The sequence below is a fragment of the Dermacentor albipictus genome, chromosome 5 (genome assembly GCF_038994185.2).
Source record: "Dermacentor albipictus isolate Rhodes 1998 colony chromosome 5, USDA_Dalb.pri_finalv2, whole genome shotgun sequence".
In the NCBI taxonomy this organism is placed as follows: domain Eukaryota; kingdom Metazoa; phylum Arthropoda; class Arachnida; order Ixodida; family Ixodidae; genus Dermacentor; species Dermacentor albipictus.
Window position 1 is genome coordinate 50545691 of NC_091825.1, and position 21189 is coordinate 50566879.

General features: G+C 48.0%; 1 protein-coding gene across 2 annotated transcripts in view; it reads left to right on the forward strand.

The window, feature by feature from the left end:
* Positions 1-21189, forward strand: part of LOC135899166 (hepatocyte growth factor receptor-like) — a 128712-nt gene that overhangs the window by 20398 nt on the left and 87125 nt on the right. Inside the window, exon 2 of one of the 2 annotated variants that reach the window (XM_065428433.1) lies at positions 18490-18641. The gene's annotated coding sequence lies outside the window, so the exon portion shown is untranslated. The remainder of the gene's footprint in view (positions 1-18489; positions 18642-21189) is intronic. The other variant, XM_065428434.1, reaches the window with a different exon arrangement.

Consider the following 21189-nt stretch of genomic DNA (forward strand, 5'->3'; position numbering starts at 1 on the left):
ATATACGTACTATTCTAAGTATCTTAGACTATTTTTTTCACACAATCCCCACACCGGTTCAGACATTTGTCCCATCGCAGAACTATATTTGGGATGCCCCTGTGCCATGTTGTTATCAGTCAGCGACACAAGCGGCCTCCCCGAACGCTCATTGTCATCATTCACGACCTTTTGCGAACTCACTTTCCGCATACGCATGTTGCTTTTCCCTGTGGATATCGATGGACGTTCGTGCCTTGATCCATAGGAAACGAATCACGCTTCGTTGCTCGTACGCCGTGGACGTGTGAAACACAATCGCCATCTTCAACAACTCACAGCAGCGCTGTGCCACGGAGCTACCGGCAGACAAGGCCGGGCCGGTTCAAGAAAAGTACTACGCTGGGAATGGATATGTTGATTTCGCATTTATAGCCGTCATTTGGCAAAAAAAAGGGGGGGGGGGGCAAGAACTTTCTCATTCACCCTCGTACCAGTCTTCATGGTTTGATGAAACTTGTACGAAAACGAAACCACTGACAAAGACTATTATAAGAAAATGTGGGGATTGTTCAGTGCAATGATAAAATAAATTTTCCAATGTCTGTTTCAATTAGGAGTTAAATTACTATTGTTAAACTCTCGCTTATAGAAGCGTTATACTGAACGATTAAAAACTTTCTCTCGTCTGTGTGAGGGCGATAAGCAGCAGAGATTTCATATTTTGTCGAAATGAAGACTATTCTACGGGTGACACGTGCCGAAAATTTGAAGTGTCTAGAATAATTATGTGCTCTAAAAGAATTACTCATTATCAAACTTCGCCCAGTTCCTATACTTTATACTTGGCATGTAGTTGCTGTTCCCTGCACTCATTGGTTAGCAGTGCGAAACTCACGGCTTATGCTTTTTTTGCAGTAGGTAGCGTGTTGTGATTGACGAATGGTAAATGTTTCCTCTCTGTATCTTGATTACAGCTTTTGTAGAAAGTTACTTACTGACACGTTCCAGTGTGCCATACTGCTGTTATTTGCTACGTTTCCTAAAGTCTTAAGGAAACTGCGCAAGACACCAACTTCAAATTTCTCGAAAAGAGTGGGAATGTCATGTGTAATGTGGTGGCGAAACTTTCATGTACGTGGTACAAATGGAAGTCTCAAACAATTACTGAACCCTTGTTTTCGTGTGTCATGTACCAGGTTTACCGTTGATTTCTTCAGTGTCATCGATGAACAAAACAAGGCAACTTGCTTTTATAATGGAAATAAGGGAAATGTTATGGCTAGGGTGTGCGCAATATTTCAAATAAGGGGGTTTTTTGCGAAATTTCCAGTAAATTCTGTATGTAAATACTCCAGAGATTAATTAGTGTGTTTTAGGAGCGGCGCTAAATTTAGCCCAGGGCCAGGACATAGCTATTGGCCTCGAGCTCCACCACTGGAAAAGCTGGCGCCACCGTCGCCGTGACCTGCTATTAGGGATCACGTGGACATAGCGGCCGCGTCGGCTGCTTCGGGAGCACCGAAGCGAGCTGAAAACGAGAGTTTAAATTCCCTCGTACGCTGCGGTCCTCATTTAGTGGCGAGATTTTCCTGCTTCGAGTGTCTCCTTTACAACGCTTGAAGGCACCTCAATAGGTAGTGACTGCCTTTGAAGGCGCGCAACATGGTAAGCTACTGCTCGGTGCCGCAGTGCCCGACGTACGCAACGGAGCCCGGTGTCAGCCTTATTCACACGCAGCCGCAGGACAAGAAGCTGCGTGAAGCTTGGCTCGCGAAGCATAAAACCGGCAAACAGCCATCGGCTGCAACTCGGGCATGCAGCAAGCACAGACGCGAGGAAGATTTCTGCTACGGCGCCGAGTCTGCGATGTTCGGAAAACGCGCACTGAGACGCTCGCGCCAGTCCGCTGCCCAACTATTGTCATGACGGTTGGGTCTATGAACTTGTAGATGCTATAGATATTGGCAAGTTTACTGGAGTGGAAAGGGAGCGGTAAGAAGCACATTAAAAAAAAGCATGGCATATGGTCATGTTTGTGTTATAAATTAATACACTGGATTACAAGAAAGAAGCAGCGGGAAATCGCACGCTGAGAACACCGATAAACGTACAGTGCGACGCAACTCGAGAAATAATATAGAAACGACCAAGAATTTAGAAGAAAAAAATATTGAATTGTCGCGACGGCACATCAATAGGCGCGTCGAAGACTCTACAATGAAATTATTTTTTTACAACTCTGATAGCGCCCACGCAACAATGGTTGCTTGTATACAGTCAAATGCTCATATTCTGCGTCCTAAAGCTCATGGCACGGTGCGAAAACGCGCACGCGGCGAAAGCGAAACAGTGCGCGGACAAGCAAGCAGACGCGCAGTCTGTCGCTGCGAATCTGTGCGATCGCTGCATTGAGACTTCATTCTATTACGCTCCATTTAGTTATACAAACACTATAAGAGCATATTTCATATAGTTTGCTCCCAGCGTTTACCTACCTTTTACGCAAGAAGCCGGTTCGGGAGACTCCATCGCGGCGACCGGACTCAGTGACGTTCACTGTACGTATTAGGTAAAGATATAGCGTCCGTAAACGATTCTGTGCTTTCAGTTTGCCAATATTATTATTTAGACAGTAAAAAACTTCTCTCGTTTCGAAAGTACTTACAGAAGTGTCCGGGAGAGCTAGCCTGTGGTGTTTTCAGTGAGCGCTGACAGCAAAACCTATGAGGAGCGCGCCGCATGATCCCTCATACTACGCCAGCGAGGCGCTTCCGATAGATGGCGACTCCGTAACTCCTCGCCGCCAATACATGTGCCACCAAGATCAAAGAGAGAGAGAGAGAAAGGCAAAGGAAAGACAGGGAGGTTAACCAGAGATTATCTCCGGTTGGCTACCCTGTACTGGGGGAGGGGAAAGGGGAAGCTATAGGTGAGAGGGAGAAGGATTAAAAAAAAAGAAACTACACACACACGCACGCACACACAAACTGTTTCTATGGGCACTGTCACGCAGCCCGCAAAGGCGTTCCTACTGTGATGCAGTGCACCGTACAATGCTGAGTCACACAGTGAAGTCACAATCTGTCAGAAAGTCCAGTGTCTTTTAAATACCGCAGCAGCGCCTTCATAGCCGATCGCGCTGATGTTCGCGTAGGCCAGTGTCCAAGGATCTTGTTTTCTGACAGTGGGCGCTTGTCCAGTTTGTCTAGGGTGGCTGAGAGGACTGCTCTTTGCGGGTTGAAACGAGAGCACTCACAAAGAAGGTGCGCGATTGTTTCATTGCACCCGCAGAAGTCACAAAGTCGGTTGTCGGTGTTACGTTTCGCCTACGACGCGCGGTATAGCGGCGCGGATGCAACGGACGTCGGGGCTTCGTTCAAAGCGGCGGACATTTTGGCCCGTTCGGAGCGGCCGCGACGCATCCCCGCCGAGCGCGTCCCGGCATGTTTCAGTGCCACGTGTCTTCGTGTGTGCGTGTGTGTGTGTGTGTGCCCACGCTTGTCAAAGCGCGGCAGCCGGGGAGAGGAGCTCCCCCAGTGTGAAGCGAGGAGGTCTGACCGGCGCCGGCCTGGCTGATGCGTCACCTCCTTGTCCCAACGTGTCTCTCAGCGTGTCCGTGCCTCGCTGTCACGTGACCTCGTCTCATGACGTTCCCTCTTGCCCTCAACTCCGAGAGTATAAGAGCAGCTGCCCCCGGACGCCAGGAGAGAGGCTCCGAATTCTTCAGTCGAGAAGCGTGCACTCCCGTCTCTCCACTTCGGTCGACCTGACCGGCCGCTCTTTTGCGATGCTAGAATAAACACGTTGTTCTGTTAGCAGTCGTCTCATGCTTTGCCAGGACCTTCGGATGCTTCCAGTGGTGCCCCAGGCCGCCAGGCCAACGCTACCCTTGGGGCTTGCGACCCATTTGCAACAACGGGCGCCAGCGGTCCGACTGCAATAACGGGTGTCAGCACGGAGGATCCAACAGCTGGTGGCAGCGCTGAGATTCCAACAGCCGGTGCCATCGGTGAAGTTCCAATAGCTGGTTGCCAGCGGTGAGATCGCGACAACGGAGGCCAGCAGCGAAGATATGCGGTTGACTGTAGGCTGAGCAGCACAACGACCATCCGGGAGCAGTGCAACGAGCCCTGTGTGATGACTGGTTGCCTGCAGCGGAACGACTGCGCTGAATTCTTGGCTGCCAGGTTTGGTGAGTGCGGGACTTTCTTCTTCTGAGTTTTGCCAGGCTTTTGTTAGTGTCAGAAACAGAGCTGGTAATTGTGGTTGTCGTTGCTGCCGGGTTAGTTGCGGCAAGACAATAGTAGGCAGTAGAGAAAACAGCATTCAGAGCAGCCATGGATTTGAAGTCGTTGCGCAAACCGAAATTGCTGGAGCTTGCAAGAGAGTTGGGTCTGGATGTCTCAGACAAACTCAGAAAACCAGAACTGCTAAGGGCTATTCTTGAGTTAGAAGCTGAGGATGACGAGCTGTCGGAATGCCTTGAGACCATTGAGGAGAGGGAGACGGCAAAAAGACAGGAACGCGAACTTAAAGAACAGCCATAGAGAAAGAAATTCAACAAGAGGGGACACTCTTCAAAAACTGGCAACAGGAAACACGTCACGCCTAGTTTCAACAACGTCCGTTAGTTGACGCGAGCATCAGAAAAAAAGAATGTGAAATAAACTTCCAGACAACGTTTTATTTTTTTTATTCCTTCCCACTAAAAGTGAAAAAAGTTTTGCGTGTAAATGAACTTATACTTTGCAACTTTTTGTTGCGTTGCCTAGCAACAAGCTAGCGGCACGCCAGACGCGCGTGCATACGTCATGCGCCAGAGAAGCCGCAGGAGTGAGCGAGGACGGTCCTACGTGCGAAGCTCGCGTGCTCGGCGAACCGTCTGTTTTGGATATAGCCCATTTTTCGGGGGCTCCCGGCCTTCTCTATGCTTCTCTTGCGTGTCGTCTGCATATCCACACGGCACCACTGCACTACTGGACTACGGCAAGGTGAGAAATTGTGTTTGACAGTGTGCGGCGCATTTTAATCACATTTAGGCTTAGTTCGAGTGGCGCAGTTAGCGAAAAACAGCACCGCCGTCCTGGCGCAGTTAATTCGAGTTAATGCCTCGTCCTGGGAGATGTTTGCGACGCTTTCTATGAGCCGCAACATTACTGTAACTTATTTCGGTAGTATTTGGGTACGCTTGCCGCGCCCGGCTTATTGACGCAGTAAGCGAAAACCGGCTCGGCCGTGTGACGCATTTGCGCGTGTACTGAATCTTACTGGTAGAAGTTTGCGACGCAGTCTCTGACCCGAAAAAAGTATTGTAAATTATTTGGTAACTTTTTGGGATACCTTGAGGCTTGCTCGCCGCGCCTGGGGTTGTAAAGCTGTCAGCGAAAAAAGCAAGCCGCGGCCACAGTGAGTTAGTTTTGCGTGTACTGAATTTTAGTGGGACAGGTTTGTGGCGCATTTTATAGCCCTGCAACAACATATACATTATTGCGGTACTCACGCTTCTCGAAAACGCGACGAGTGATTGCTGAGAGTGATAACACGGGAGTGTTGCATGCGCCGGCAGGACGCGTAAAAGATAACACGGAGGAGCTCAAGAACATGACATTTATGTATTCTGAGCGACTGAAAACAGGCATTGCACCGACGAGTCTGAATTGAGTGCGATTAGAAGGCATTCTGCGAGCGTGTAACATGGTCTGGCCTAGCCTGTGTTGTAGCTACTTTTGTGTACTTGGCGTACCATCGTATCGGCCGAGGCCAAGTTGTTTTGGAAACGCGCAGTCACCCGTGTATTTGTGCACTTAAAGTGCAGGAAATAATGCCCGGGAAAGGAGGGGTGCTTGAAAATCGGATGTTCAGATTTTATGGCATTGTTTCGGAGGAGTCTTTGCTGCGAAATGTACGTAAAAGTGAATTTATCTGTAATGCCGCTCATTCACCACTTACGCGCGTTTCGCCTCTACACGCAATACTCCTGTTAGGTCAATATACGGAAATCATACATTCTTGTAATTTACTTTCTTTCAGCTGATGGCATCCGGTGGAGCATCGTACGGCAATGACTGCTGCTTACCTGGTGCCACAACTTTGGATGAATGCAGAAGAAGCCCGGAACGCGCATTTATATAGAGCAAAATAAACATTCCATCATTTCAGAAGACGTCTTTCGTTTTCTTTATGAAATTGCACCTGACAGATTCGGCGCAGTCTTTTAAAGGTCAATCGCAATCGTTTCTACTTAAAACGATTCCACGCGAAGGCCACGCGAGGTTCAGCAGAAGCGAAAAAAAAATGAATGCCGTGCCGAGCAGCGGAGCCGGCGCGGCGTGTACCAACTGGTTTTCAAAACGCGCGCGCCCGAAACCGAAACCGGAAGGAGTCAACAACATCCGCTTGGTGTGCTACAGTCAATTCGGCCGCTGGGCTCTATGGGAGTGTCTGCTCTTGTTGAAATTTCTTTCTCTATGGAACAGCAACAGCGAGAGCAACAAGAGAAAGATGAGCGTGAACGTAAAGAACAGATAGAACGAGAGCAACAAGAGAAACAGATAGAACGAGAGCAACAAGAGAAAGAAAAAGAGCGAGAGCAACAAGAGAAAAAAGAAGAGCGTGACCGTCAACACGCTTTGGAAATGAAGCGTCTCGAGGTAGAGATGGAACGCGCTCGTAATGGAAGTCAGGCACACGGTGCAGGAGAACGAGTATTGTTCAAAATGACTGACTTGATGCGTCCGTTTAAGCTTGGAGAGGACATTGGTTTGTTCCTGGTTAACTTTGAGCGAACGTGCGAGAAGCAGGGGTTCTCTCGGGAAACGTGGCCACAGCGCTTGCTCACTTTGTTACCCGGCAAGGCGGCCGACATAGTCGCTCGCTTGAATAGAGAGGAGGCAGAGGATTGCGACCAAGTGAAATCGAGTTTGCTAAAAAAGTACAGGCTGTCAGCGGAGGCGTTCCGTCGGAAGTTTCGGGAAAATGAGAAAGGCAAAAGTGAGTCGTATACAGAGTTTGCCTACAGGCTTATGTCAAACATGCAGGAGTGGCTCAAAGAAGAGAAAGCGTTTGGTGACCACGAGAAAGTTCTGCAGTGTTTCGGGCTAGAACAGTTTTATAGTCGGTTACCTGAGAACGTGCGGTACTGGGTCCTGGATAGGCAAGACGTTAGTACGGTGGCTAGAGCCGCTGAGCTAGCCGAAGAGTTTGTGACGCGTCGGGCTCGCGGAGCTAAGGACGGTCAAAAGGGTGAATTTGGCTCCAAGTTTGAGAGGCCGAAGTTCACGCCCATGAGAGCAAAGGGGGACACACGTAGTGCGGATGCGAGTGAAAGCAGTCCGACCGAACGTAAGGAGACGGCGGCAACCGAAGCCGAACGCAGAAAGCGGCTCGAGACGAGGCAAGCGCGCGTGTGTTATACGTGTCAGAAGCCGGGTCACTTTTCGGCGCAGTGTCCAGAAACAAAAACAAAAGTCGTGTTTTTGTCATTATGCAGCACTGACGAGAACATGAAGCTTCTCGAGCCTTACATGCGAGACCTCCTCGTGAACGGGAAAGAGTGCCGAGTGCTTCGCGATTCCGCAGCTACAATGGATGTAGTTCACCCCTCTTACGTAGAACCCGATATGTTCACGGGCGAGTGCGCATGGATCAAGCAAGCCGTGGAAGCTCATAGCGTGTGTCTGCCCGTAGCAAAAGTGTTTATTGAAGAACCTTTCGGAGCGCTTGAGACGGAGGCGGCAGTGTCATCTATGCTGCCCCCCCCCCCCCCCCCAGTACCCGTACCTATTTTCGAACAGGTCCGATCACCTCCTGCGCGAGAAGGGGGTTTTGTTTGGTGAGGCTAGCGTTCAGGCCTTAACCAGATCGAAGGTTCGGGAGCTCGCTGCAAAGGCGGTAGTTGCGGGGCCGACGTTGTCGAACGATGAGAAAGGGTCAGAGGCGCAGCAAGCTGATATTCAGAGCACGCCCGAACTGAATAAAATTGAGCCTGTAGCGTTAAAGGCACCAGATACAGGAGAGGAAATGCCCGATGCGGCAAAGTTAGAAGAGCTATCTGCAGATTTGCTCATCGCGCCTACGTCAGACGGACTTAATAGGTTGCTAAAAGTCAGCCGGGCGGCTTTGATAGCCGAGCAAAAGAAGGATGGCAGCCTAGAAAACATACGCTGCATTGTCAAGGAAGGTATCGCCAAGAAAAATGCTCGCTTTGTGGAAAGAGGTGGGTCCTGTACCGGAAGTATCTAGACCGCAGGGGAGTGGAGTTCGATCAGCTGATCGTGCCTCAATGCTATCGTCAGGATCTGTTGCGCTTGTCGCATGGGGGTTCGTGATCCGGACACCTAGGAGTTAAGAAAACTAAGGACCGTCTCTTGCAAGAGTACTATTGGCCAGTGTGTTTTTCGGGACGCAGACCACTTTGTGAAGACATGTGACACCTGTCAACGGGTGGGCAAACCAGGGGACAAATCGAGGGCGCCGTTGAAGTTGGTACCTATCATTACGGAGCCTTTTAGACGGCTCGTTATTGATGCAGTGGGACCTCTGCCGGTAACAGCCACGGGGTACAGACACATTTTGACTGTGATCTGCCCAGCGACAAAGTTCCCTGAAGCAGTGCCGCTTAAAGTCAATGCACTACTGTCCATATTTGCGCGAGTTGGTTTTCCTGCGGAAATCCAATCAGATCAGGGCACAGTGTTTACTAGCGCTTTGACGACAGCCTTTTTCGAAAGGTGTGGGGTAAAGCTGTTACACAGCTCAGTGTACCACCCCCAGTCGAATTCCGTTGAGAAGCTCCACTTCGTCATGAAGCGCGTGTGGAGAGCATTGTGGTATGAACAACAAACTGACTGGGAGCTGTTTCTGCCTGGGGTGATGTTTGCATTGAGGACCGCGCCGCATGCGGCTACGGGGTTTTCGCCAGCTGAGCTAGTGTACGGTCACTCGCTGCGATCTCCGCTTCGCATGCTTCGAGACGGATCACTGCCCTCTCCAATGGCTGCAGACCATCTGTTCCACAAATGGCCGCCTCCTGCACTGGAGCCTCGCTTTGCAATAACATTCCTTTGAGGTGCGTTACAAAAAGGGGAGTCTCAACGGTAACGCCGATGGCTTAAGTCGAAGCCCCTAACGTGGGAATCAGCCTCAAAATTGTTTGTTATTGATGTTTTTCTTCCTGAGGCAGGATTTTTAACATATTGCTTTTGTGTAGTGTTTCAAAGTGATGATGTGCTTTATAGTGCAATTTTCCAATTTGTGGACGCGTTCTGAGTGCTGCTGTAAGGAACTAGGCAGTAGTATAAAAGGGGAAAGAGCCTGGCAGGGCTTCGTGAGGGTTGTGCCGTGCTTGCTGACTGAGCGGCTGAGTTTCGGCGCAGTTCTAACGCTTGCTGGGAACGAGAACAAAAATGGCAACTCTCCCGAAGTCACTTTGCAGTGTCCTGTGTGAACCTGAACGTGAGAACGAGGCCTTCTCGGTGCGCTGCGCTCAAGAAACGCCGAGGGACGACCGACTTCGGTTACGAGCATCATCGAGCGACATCCCTCCGGACAGCGGATGCAGTCCCCTGACCATCGGAATCTCCTTCCCCCGGCGGGGCGGTCTGTTACGTTTCGCCTACGACGCGCGGTATAGCGGCGCGGATGCAACGGACGCCGAGGCTTCGTTCAAAGCGGCGGACATTTTGGCCCGTTCGGAGCGGCCGCGACGCATCCCCGCCGAGCGCGTCCCGGCATGTTTCAGTACCACGTGTCTTCGTGTGTGCGTGTGTGTGTGTGTGCCCACGCTTGTCAAAGCGCGGCAGCCGGGGAGAGGAGCTCCCCCAGTGTGAAGCGAGGAGGTCTGACCGGCGCCGGCCCGGCTGATGCGTCACCTCCTTGTCCCAACGTGTCTCTCAGCGTGTCCGTGCCTCGCTGTCACGTGACCTCGTCTCATGACGTTCCCTCTTGCCCTCAACTCCGAGAGTATAAGAGCAGCTGCCCCCGGACGCCAGGGGAGAGGCTCCGAATTCTTCAGTCGAGAAGCGTGCTCTCCCGTCTCTCCACTTCGGTCGACCTGACCGGCCGCTCTTTTGCGATGCTAGAATAAACAAGTTGTTCTGCTAGCAGTCGTCTCATGCTTTGCCAGGACCTTCGGATGCTTCCAGTGGTGCCCCAGGCCGCCAGGCCAACGCTACCCTTGGGGCTTGTGACCCATTTGCAACAACGGGCGCCGGCGGTCCGACTGCAATAACGGGTGTCAGCACGGAGGATCCAACAGCTGGTGGCAGCGCTGAGATTCCAACAGCCGGTGCCATCGGTGAGGTTCCAATATCGGACATTCCGATAAGAAAGGAGTATGCATTTGAAAATGCTACTCCAAGCCATAGACGAACTAGAAGGGTACAGTCGCGTCGTGGAAGCTCAGGCGGAATACGGAGTTGTAAAGTAGGGTCCAGGGTATGAAGTCGTGCACTTGTGAAATCGGATGAATTCCACTGAACTAATGTCAGGTCGTTTGCCAGTACGGCAACTTTTTTCGCTGCGTCGGCTCTCGAAAGAGGAATGGCAACGCACCTGACGCCGTCATGGGCAGATCGGGCAGCTGCGTCTGCTCGATCATTGCCGTGTATGCCACAGTGACTAGGCAACCACTGATATATCATATCGTGTCCTTCGTCAACTATGCGATGGTGTACTTCTCTGTTCTCTGCGACGAGCTGTTCATGTGATCCATGGCGCAGTGCTGAGAGTACACTCTGTAGGGCTGCCTTGGAATCACAGAAGACTGACCATGCATGCGGTGGTTCCTCCAGAATGAAATGGAGAGCCGCACGCAAGGCTACCAGTTCAGAAGCTGTCGTTGAGGATACATGCGACGTTTTTAGCTGTATTTCGATGGATCTTGTTGGTATCACCACAGCAGCAGCTGAACTTGCAGATGTGACTGAGCCATCGATGTAAACGTGTACGCGGCCGCTGTGCACCTCATGTATAAGTTGTAATGTGGCCTGCTTCAGGGCAAACGACGGCATGTTAGCCTTTTTAGTGATTCCTGGGATGGTGAGGCGTACTTCAGGTCTGTGCAGGCACCATAAAGGTGTGGATGGTCTTGCTGCAGGCATGTAGATCATTGGCAATGAGGTGCGATTGGCAACAATCATACGACTGATAGCTACGTGTGGCCTTTCTGCGGGTAGAGCGGCAAGGTGGTGAGAAGGTAGTCGGGCAACGTGGCGAATATGCGCTCTGAGAGCGTCGGTTACCAAGTGCGTTCTTATTGGGTGATTTCGAGCTATGACAATCGTTGCCGCTGCAGACGTACACCTCGGAATGCCGAGGCACGTCCTTAGGGCTTGAGCTTGTAGTCCCTGGAGTACACGCAGCTTTGTTGTGCAGGTGTTTCCAAGCACAGGGAGGCTGTATCTTGCGAAGCCGAGGAACAAGGCGTTATAAAGCTGCAGCATTGATCGCACCGATGGGCCCCATGACTTTCCGCCGAGAAACTTGAGGAGATGTATTATTGTCAGCAACCTCTTCTTTAGGTACGAAACGTGCGGGCTCCATGATAGGTCGCGGTCGATAATTACCCCTAAAAAGCGGATCAAGATCAAACTAAGCCAAAAAGCGAGCGCGCTGAGACGCTTCACCGAGTTTTGATTTACCCTTACGGAGACGCAGTTAGAAGGCAGGCGAGCGCTTGCGCGCACAAGGAACGCATGGCTAACACAGGCTACCGAGAGATAGAGAGCGAGGGTGACGTGACGTCACTGCGACGCCCTCTCCCCTCCGGCAACACCTGGGGTGCTATCGCGCCAGCAGGTGTTCCCTTTCGGCCGCTCAGCTCCGTCGAGGCGCGCTCTTGACATGGCGCCGTAGCCAATAGAAAATTAGGTGCCGTTTCGCTCCTATAGATGACAGACGCCGGCTTTTTCGCTCAATGACCCATTTGAAGCTTTCGCATAAATAGGTAGGTGTGAAAAGCAAATGTGTTCGCTAAGCTAAATGCGTGTGGATTGAACACAACTTCTGCGAAAATTTTCTTAAGCAAGCGCTCGCAAGTGTCGAGCTGCCGTTATCAGCTACCATTCCCAATGCCCAGAAAGAACACTGTGTTGCAGAATCTTCATATTTAGCAGTAATGAGGGGCTCTTTGTATGTAATTCGTGTTAAATTTTAATGTTACTGTTTTAACTGAGAAATTTACAAAAACCTAGTGAATCATCGTTTTCACTATATGTCGATGCGGGATACGATGTTCGCTCGCAGTCCCTAGACAACTAAAGCAGATACCTTGTTTCTATTTGGGTGATGTAGAGAATAGGTAATGGGCTATATGTAAGCATATATAGTTCAAAGTGGGTGGGTTTATCGCGACTTTAGAAATAAATTACTCGAAGAATTTAGCCCATTTTCCTTGGAGAACAACAAGTGCCAACAAGATCAACGTTAGCGAAAATGTGAGAAAGACAATGGCAAATTCTTATGCTAAGTTCAATGCACGTGATAGAAATACGTCCTTTGCGAAACATTTGAGCAAGTATTTGACAATATCGCACCGCAGTTATCAGCTATGCTTCCCAATAACCAGATTTAACTCTATATGACCCCAAGTTTATGTTAGCTGGACAAGGGTATTAGTGTTCAGTGCAACGTAATGCGAAACATTAACATTCCTGGCCAGATTAGAATCGTTGCAACTATATGCCGAATAATGCTTTCTTTCGTTTACTTTTCCATTAAACGATGTTTTAGTAAGTTTCTACATTGTCCTCGAAAAACTACATAAATCACATTGTTTATATTTGTTTGAACGTAGCGCCATGTTGTAGGTAATGTGTAAACAAAGCTCAAAGTTCGTGGACTAATTAGAGGCCTTAGCAGTAAATTGCGCATGCAGGCTGTCCGGAGTGTAGTAAATGTGGTTTAGGAAGTACACACAATTCAACATGCTGACATTGGGGAACTGTAAACAGCAGCAAGGTGACAGGTAGTGAACATGGGTGAATATTATGGCCAATATTGTTTTAAAGTGAAATGTGTCTGAATGATTTATTTCGTTTGTAAAATTGTATTACCAAGCGCCTGAATGGGAATTATGTGCTGGAAAGTTCGAAACGAACCTGTCATATAGGGGCCACGTTTTAAAGGGTGGTATTTAATTACACGCAGATGAAAATGTTATTGGAACTGCTCGAAAAGAACGGCTTCGCTGGAAATTGCGTTTGGATTCTGCAGGGTCGCACCTGTCTTCAGTGCTTTTCTTTCTGTGAAAGCACGCATTAACGCCATGGAAGCAGATGGGGCAGCACTGACGAGTATGCCAATCGTGGCTCACTGAGGCGCGCTTTACCGCAACGCACAGAGCAAGAGCGTTGAACCGAAAGAAGCGCGTATTCAGCTGTCCCACGTGCTTATCCCGGACGTATCTGAACGTGAAAGATCAAGAAAGCAACGCGATACGTAGCAAGTACTTCAGTAAAAGAACAGTAGGATCCGTTAGACGTATACCTGCTAAAACGTTGAAGGGATGCGTTCGACGTACCTTTAGCCTCATCCTTTTCTGGGGAGGATATCTTAGTTCACTAGTGTAGTTATAAGTTCTCGTTGATCCTCTGTTTGCTGTTCTTTTTGATTAGATAGCACTAATGGGTTCTCCTCTGGATATGACATGACTGAGCTCAACACAAGCATAAGCATGGCAGACGACAACCATAAAATGATGTTGGCAAACTAGCACCGACATTTATGAAATAATGCCTACACACTCGCCTGTATTTTCTCTTCGTGATCAGTGGCACAGTTTGCAAGCCACATTAACCATTTGGAGCCACATCCAACATACTGTTTTAACCAACGTTACAAGATGGCGATATATGGTGAAAAGTGAACATGGCGTTATTCAAATTGCGGGCGCTGTTAAGTGAAACGGAGTTATCAGTCCTCTTCGGGGAAATATTCGGCTTTAAATGACTTTCTCGGCCTAGTTAATGCGCGCTTAAGTACATGTTTGCCACTTAGAAGACGCAGGAAGGTAGATGTTGTTGTTATCGTTCAAATTTACTGTGCGTGCCCTTTTAGCGCGGTAAATTTGTTTTTGAGCCATTACTTGGGGTGTTACTGAACTTACGAAGTTGGGAGAGCTGATGAGGTACATCTCAGTGCCAATAAATTACGCATTCTAAGCTATAGAGGCCTTCCAGGTAAGAAATAATGACTGTATTTCTGCGGCTTAAGGACATAGCGACAGGAATCGATAAATTCTACTAGATCAACCGCAGGGTAAAACCCGCCGTAATAAAGCTAAACATCAGATATAAATAAATATAAGGTCCACGCATTATTGTTCAGATATATGATGAAAGGAATAGAGCATTTATTGAGGGTTGAATTCGAAGTGAAAGAGATCAAAGCTCAGTGAAGTGTAGTCAGATGACTTATTCTCGATCTACTCCGTTCAGCTGAGATGTGACAAAAGCAACATATCCGTGGATAGAGTGTAACCCTTTTTTAGGAGCCACAGTGGGGTTTGTGTTTTCAACGAAAATGGCTAGTGACCCGTATGTGCGTCCTCAATGCAGTGAAGTAAATCGCACTTCTGAAATAATGGCTGCTGAAGAATGCATCGCTAAATGGAATGATCACAGACAGGCCGTCAATTGTAGCTGTCATGGATGCGGCATTCTCCGCTGTGAGATAGTGAAAAGTAATGCTGCTATACAGAAGCGCACCAGAAGTAGTTTATGGTCTTGACAAAAATCCGGGAGCACCACGTTGTATGCTGCAAACACATTTTCTACGAACAACTAATAGGAGACACTGATGCTGCAATTTAAGCGAGAGCATGTGGACAGTACCTTTCGTAAGGTCGATATCCTGCTCTTATTTTCTTTCTTGAGTTTTGCAAACAGATCTTCAGATGTACTAAATACACAGGGTTAAACTGCGGGTTAATCTAACATATATATGCTAATCTGTTGCCACCATACCCCCGAAGCTTAAGTAGGAGGCCCACCCTGAGCTCTAAAATTAGTTACATAGTGGCAGATGAGCACCATAGTCAACTATGAATATATAGCCGCAAGAATATTTTGAAATAGTGGAGTAATAGCAAAGTTATAAGCGTGTTTTGAACGGTGATGCGGGCCGCCGCTGCGTCTCCCTCTCGTTCGCTGCCATCCCCGTTCGCGCTCTCTCCATCTTGTCAGATACGCCCACCCTGATTACGCAATGCAGCGAAAGCTACGCGTCATGTCTGCACACCAGAAGAAAGGCTTCTCCATTGTCCAACCCTGGTCACCCTCGGCGTGAAGCGGACTCAGTGGAAGCTTCGTGATTTCAGTGCGAATCTGGCCCGTGTCCTTGAGATTACGCGGAATTTTGTGCGATTAGAAGACAGCAGCGCGTCTGTGCTCGCATTGCAATGGAAAAACGCATATAAGTGTCTTCTCCGTGATCAGAAATTCAGTTGAAAGTCAGCGCTGTCTGCATCCTGGTCTCTTCTTTTTGTCCACGTGCAGCCTTGCGCTGTAAGCATAGCTAAGAATGACCCCACAACTAGCCCAAACTTTTACATTGCTTAGCGAAATGTTCAGTCGCGCACATTGGACAAGCCCTTCTTCATTCTCCGAACCCATGGACGGCTTTTGACATGTCGGCGCTGTCGTTCCTCGACAGCCGAGCAATCGAGAGCTTTTACCCCAGGTGACGTCACTCGGAGGACCCTGTTGACGTCACGATGCGCGAGCGAGGCGCGAAGGAGGCCACGAGAGGAGCACATGATTGTTTTTGTGAATTTGTGGCGTTCTTGCGGTACGTGTGCTGCTGCATTCGCCAAAGATTATGGCCAGGGGACTCACAGCATTCTCTACTCGATGGGTGCGTGTGTTTGAAATGCGTAAAAAAATGTCAGAGGTTGTTAAAGGCCCCGCAACGAACCTAATTCTTAAATAAAGTGCAGTTTCAGGTGCCGGAACTACGATATGATTATGAGGTACACCATAGTAGGGGAATCCAAATAAGTTTTGACCATTTGGGTTCTTGAACATGGACCCAAATCAGCGTACACCGGAGTTCTTGAATTTGGCCCCCAGCGGCTGCTCTAGCAGCGCAACGCCAAAGCCACTGCGCCAGCACGGTGGGTACGAGTACAATCTTGTAGGCAGCCATCGGAATCGTAGGTAAGGCGGCAATACAAAAAAAGACATACCGAGCCACGCAAAAATTGGTTACGAAAGAAAAATCCCAGAATCAAAGTGTCCCACCGCAGAGACAATGTCATAGTGGTTTAACTGCCACAATGCTGTCAATACTGACAAAAAAACAACGACAAAATACGTTAGAAATAAGAACATGGAAAGATTGAGACAAAAGTAAAGAATACGGAAAGCATATATTTCGCAAGAAGAAATTTGACATTGGAAGAACAAGATGTATTCAAGAAGCTGGGCAATTTCATCATAACTTCTGACCCTATATTAATGGCAGCGCAGGAATACTATACGCACTTATTCAGTGCCCGAAATAACTATGGAACCATGGTCGAACGCAGCTACAAAGAGGAACCTTGCAACAAGATATCTTCAGGTGAAAAGTGGAGGCGAGAAAGCTGAGTAGCAGTTGATCTGGCAAAATATCAAGGGTATATTGCACTCGAGATGTATTATGCAGATCCAGCACACATCCTGGAGCCTGTGAGACGAAGGTTTGGCTAAGCGCTTAAGTAAAAGCTGTACGACTAACCGCAATGCAGGAAAATACATTCTTTCATTATGTGCAATCACGTTGAACGGTGATATTTCAACCGCTAAGGTCATAGCTTCTATACCACTTGTGTCAAATTGGTACACCAGTAAAACTACATTTAACACTTCTATACTCCTTGTGTCATGGTGGGGCATATCAATTTTGGAGGATGGGAATGTGGTGAAAGCAGAGAGAGAAGAGGGGAACTTTAGTAACAGAGAGGTGGAGAGGTCAGCCTGAGTGAAGTGTCTCTGGCCCGCTGGTCCACGCTTCGAAAACGGTTTGGGAAAACGACAAAGATGGAATATACAGAGAAAACAATTTGGAGAAAGAGATGTTCGACAATGGACTGCATGCACGTCATAAAACAGGTAATTGAGAGGTCTTCGAAACATACCCAATCTATTCTTAAGGCATTCATAGATTACCTTAAAAGTGTTCAATTCTTTAGAAATACCAACTACATGGAGGTCACGAAGTATATAATGTCGACGCGATTAATTTAGGCAGCCTAAAGGTATTCAAGCTCTCACATTGGGCGAGAATATTTCTAATGATCAGAGGAGAGCATCTCAGCATCCTGCGGTTTGCAGGTGGCGTTGTCTTATTTTTCAACGCCGGCGATGGCTCACAATAAATGACTGACGGCCACAAAAGGTAAGCCCAAAATCAGATTTGAGGCTGTATATGCAAAGCATGAATAGAATATTCGGTAGGCCCTAAAGAGAGGAGTTCGTGATTGGTGATCAACTAAGCACTCCTAGGTCCGGATTGGGAGGTTAGTGATTGCTATCCTGGTAATTAAAATCACGCAGCCAATGCATTCCACCCGCCCTAACCTATCATTTTGCCACTTCGAGGACATGGCTGCGCAATAATAGTACTTTGGCGATACTTTCGACAGACGGCGGGAAATGTGGAAGTGTAGACATTTTAGCTTTCCATATAAGACGAGCAAAATATGACGGTGGCATTGTAGGGCATCTTCATAACAAAGGTATTTTTCATAAGTTAGTGCTATTTGTATCCACATTGTACCCCTGGCATCACGCTCAAAATACTATGCGTGAAAATATCCGCTATAAAGGCGAAGCGGGTCTGCGTAGTAGGTCGTTCGTTTGTACTGCGCCCGTCCACCGTATGCGTGACCTGCCGAAAATCTGTGTTCTACGCGCCGCTCAGTTTAGTAGCCCTGTCGACAGTAACTCCGATATAATAAAGCGGAGCGTTTTTACTGTGTGACACACTGCAGGGAACTGCGTCTGCACGCGTTCAGTTTCCTTCAGCTCGCGCTGCTTTGCGGCGCAACGCCAGGAGACGTGTACATAAAAAGGTATACATTCGCGAACTATCACAAAACATGGAACACAATGCTGAACGCTGGCGCGCTTCTGCAGCCCATGGCAACTGTCGTTTGCCTTGGTCTGAAGAGGCAGTGGGACTTCAAACTAAACAATGTGCAACCGATTGGGTTACGTTTCACTAGTGGTACCCACGTCAGACGAGTTACGTGCTGAGCGGTTGCAGTTGTGACGGTGGCTACAGGAAGTTGACTTTTTCAATTGTTGTTGGGTTTTTTTCTTTCTTGTGAACTTCTTCCGGACTCGCTTCACTGCCTACTTCCGGCGTGGCGATCATGACGGCCCAGTTGGGCACAAAGTGTACTGGAACAGTGACAGCCCTGAAAGGACCTTTTCCTGACGGACTTCGCGCATAGCTTTTTCCTTCTTGCGAGTGCTGTTAATTGTTTTGTTCCGCCATTGACCACGTTTTGTTCTTTCGTTCAAGCTTCCTGGCGTGCTCGTGTCGCTTTCTGCCTTCCGCAGAACGCCGGTTTCCAGTCGTGCATTAGTGCACCGTGTTGCGTCGCGACGGCCTCTGGCTACGATGCCTACAGCGATCTCTACAGAATGAGTGTTGACTCGTAGAATGCCTGGAATGTGAGTACGCCATGCAGAATCTGAACATTTTACATTATTATTTTCATAAAAGCGTGGATGAATTTTCAAATAATGTCGCATATCGCACGTTATCCCTGTTGTATCCTCGTTTGGACAATACTAATTATCAGGCATTCAGCGGGCGTTATATTTTCCATTTACCTGAAATACTACGATACCTTGCCCTGATTACCAGATTTGCCCCCGAGTACATCTGTAAGGGTAATTACCAATGAGGCATATATTACAATGAAGGGAATGATAACTTCGAAACAATATTCGAAGGCACACGAAAGCATGCTTTTGTGTGCCTCAGTTAAGCTACGAAGTTAAGCTACATCAGTTAAGCTACGAACACTATCAACTCTTGTTGCAGTGCGGGATTGTTGGTGTGTAATCGTGGAATTCTGGTGTAGCGCAAACCAGAGGAGTACACGAGATGTGCACAGGAACACAGAGACACGGCGTTGTCTGCGTGTTCAAGTGCATTTCCCGTGTACTCGTCTTGTTCGCGCAACAGTAGTGTTCCGAACTAACAAATCTGTGGTCTAGAGAAATACTGTTCAACATGGTTCGTACTGCTACCAACCTGAAGGACGAGTACAGCACAGTTCGTATATCAGCATTTAAGTTTTACCTATGGCTGTGCGAATGTACAAATATTTGGAATTGCACGAAATATGCTGCGGCAATAGGGCACCGGTTTTCTGCTTTGAGCATTGAAAAACCTTCCTAAACGCCAAATGATTCCTCTCTATGCTGCCTACAATACCAGACACCCGTCTTTGATTTTAATCCCTACTCTGACTTTCCTGTTATTTAGTCACGGCGCTCATTATCGGTTCCCTCGCTTATTGCTTATTCATTATCTTTCTCTCAAATTTGTTGTTTCAAGCTACTACCCAGCCGGCTAATTCTAGCAGTACGCACAGGTTGTATACATTTCTTTTCATGCATTTCGTTAAGCTACCATTACTGACGGTCATTATTTCGTTGAGTTCGTGAATCATCATGTACTTGCAAAAAGCAGCTCTTATGGTGGGCACTGCAGGCAAGCAATGTGAAATGCAGACGCAGCACTGACTCTCCGCTAAAAGAAATGAAGAAACGCAAATGCATAAAAAACTCACGGACATTACAGTAGCGTCACACAAAACGAAAAAAGAAACAGTAAAATCATTCCACCTGACTAAATGCACACACGCACGCGCACGCGCGCACACACATTCATGTGAAAGCGTAAGGACATGATACTAACATCACGAAAAAGGACCACTTGGGCGAAGTCCTGAAAAACTGGACAGGGGTTGCGTTAAACAATACATCGAACACAACGAATACGCCAATGGGATATGTCAGGCACTCCTCTGCTTTCGTAGGATGTGAGAGTGGCATATTGTATCTAATGCAGTTATCTTGAATGTACGTGAACCTAGGGCAGTCGGAAAGATATATTAATACTAAGGTAACGAAACTGAAGAATTCAAGAAAGCGAAATCCACACTGTGCATTACTCAACGCTGCAAGTCGTGTAGTGCCACGTGTGCACAGAGGTCGATCAATGGGGCAGATAACTAAGTCAGGCTACATAAGTAAGCATTTAACTATGCGCATTAGGAGGAAATGACGCAATGGGGTTCAGTGACTAGATATTTACACTTTCTTATTGCTGTACAGAAGTTTCTGTATAACTATGGTAAAGGCTGCTATGTTTAGGTCACCATGCTCTGCTGTTAGAGACGTTAGCACTGCCTGTAAAAGTGGGCGATACGGTTTTACAGTACCTTGGTTTTGTTTGACGCTACTATCATGCAATGCGTACGAGCTAGCATATGTGTTTTTGTTTGTGTGTGTGTGGGTGGGGGGGTGGTAGGTGGGTGCTCCTTCAATCAGAGCTCCAGTTGCGAGTCAGTACCGCATCTGTCTTTTGGGCTGGCTTTCTTGTAGTGCCGTCCAAGAGCGCTTATTTTTCTAATATGTCGTTCATGACCATGAAGTGCCTGCGGAACGGGTGGCATTCTTTTTTTATTTGTTACGTTATTTCCTGCCACCTATGACACATTCTAGATCACTCGTCAATTTACAGAACACTTTCGAAAAGCCGTTCTTGAAACCTACCTTAAGAGAATGCGCATCGAAATTGCCAGCCAACTGTAGCATCGCTTCCAACGGTACTGAGATGTGATATCGGCGCCAATGCAATGTTACAGTTGGGCAGGGATTCATGGTGGCCTCTTGAACTGCGCGGCTTCGTGCACTGCATTCCTCGTGCTGCGCTCATATAACTCATTATTACAATTATAGTTATCATAAAAGCAAGAAAAGCATGCCTTTAAAGATTCAAGACCGAACTTATAGGAAATGAAATACTATTATTCGTGCTGTGCTTTGAGCCTACGACCGTTAAGAAAATGGTTTTCATCTTAGTACCATTCAGTAATCTCAAAATTATGGAACAGGGACTTAATGAGAACACTAATAGCTGGGTGACAGAGGAAGCCGACAAACAAAGACACCAAGGCCAACACAGGGGAAATTACTTGTACTT